This window comes from Cebus imitator, unplaced genomic scaffold (genome assembly GCF_001604975.1).
Source record: "Cebus imitator isolate Cc_AM_T3 unplaced genomic scaffold, Cebus_imitator-1.0 Scaffold266, whole genome shotgun sequence".
Taxonomy (NCBI): Eukaryota; Metazoa; Chordata; class Mammalia; order Primates; family Cebidae; genus Cebus; species Cebus imitator.
In genome coordinates this window covers 1,217,876-1,219,495 of record NW_016107581.1, presented here as the reverse complement: position 1 = coordinate 1,219,495, position 1,620 = coordinate 1,217,876, and positions in this window count along the sequence as shown.

Sequence of the window (1,620 nt, the reverse complement as noted above, 5' to 3'; positions counted from 1 at the left end):
TTTGAGGCGGAGTCTCACTCTGTGCCCAGGCTGGAGTGCAGTGGCGCCAACTCGGCTCACTGTAATGTCTGCCTCCCAGGTCCAATCGATTCTCCTGCCTCAGCCTCCCAAGTAGTAGCTGGGATTACAGGTGACTGCCAACACGCCTGGCTAATTTTTTATATTTTCGGTACAGATGGGGTTTCACTGTGTTAGCCACGATGGTATCCATCTCCTGACCTCGTGATCTGCCTGTCTCAGCCTCCCAAAGTGCTGGGATTACAGGCTGAGTCACCGCACCTGGCCAACAGACATCGTTTTGATACCCAAGGCAGTCCCCCTGGGCTGGGTCCCACACGGACCTCTCTGTTCCTCACCAACTGCCTGGTTTAATCACTGTGCAGGAGAGGGTTCCCCTCCTCCAAAGAAAGATCTGCACCTTGGCCAGCTCCTGGGAGGTCCCCTATAAGACCTTGCAGTGTCCTGCCTAAGACTGTCCTGGTCAGACGAGGCGCGGTGGCTCACACCTGTAATCCCAGCACTTTGGGAGGCCGAGGCGGGTAGATCACTTGAGTTCAGGAGTTGAAGACCAGCCTGGCCAACAGAGTAAAACCCCATCTTACCAAAAACACAGAAATTAGCCAGGTGTGGTGGCACGTGCCATGATCCCAGCTACTGGGAAGGCAGAGGTTTCAGAGATCGTACCACTGTGCTCTAGACTCGGCAAAAGAGCGAGACTCTGTCTGGGGGGGGAGAAAATAAAACAGCCAGGGTTGGTGGCTCACGCATATAATCTCAGCACTTTGGGAGGCTGAGGTGGGTGGATCACTTGAGGTCAGGAATTACAAAAATTAGCCAGGCATGGTGGTGGGCGCCTGTAATCCCAGCTACTCAGGAGGCTGAGGCAGGAGATCGCTTGAACCTGGGAGGTGGAGGTTGCAGTGAGCAGAGACAGTATCTCTGTACTCCAGCCCGGGCGACAGGGTGAGACTCAATCTCAAAAAAAAAAAAGAATTCAAAGCTCACATGGTGGCACCCCACCCCACACTCGGCAACAGCCCACAATGTATTCAGCTAATACAGCTTTGGAATTCTGCAATTCCATTTTTCTTTTCCATTATTTTAAAGGGATTTGCTTTGTTTCAGACCTGCACGTAAGACAAGATGTTTGTATTTCTGTACTGCACTACTACAAATTGGCACGTCCCAGTTCACACTGAACATGACCTCATTCTGCTCTGGTAACGAATTCTAGGAAATGGAGCTTGCGCTTAACGCACTTGAAACTAGTTTTCTGGCACGAGGCCCGCTGGGAGCTGGTATTCGGGTCCACCTTGTGCTGGACGGGACACTCTGTTCTATAACAGGAGTGGGAACCGGAGCTGAAGTCTAGAGAGGAGCAGAAAGGGCCGTGCGCGGTGGCTCATGCCTGGACTCCCAGCATTTTGGGGGGCCAAGGTAGATGGATCACCTGAGGTCAGGAGTTCAAAACCAGCCTGGCCAATATGGTGAAATTCCATCTCTACTAAAAATACAAAAATTGCCGGGCGCGGTGGCTCAAGCCTGTAATCCCAGCACTTTGGGAGGCCGAGGCGGGTGGATCACGAGGTCAAGAGATCAAGACCATCCTGGTCAACATGG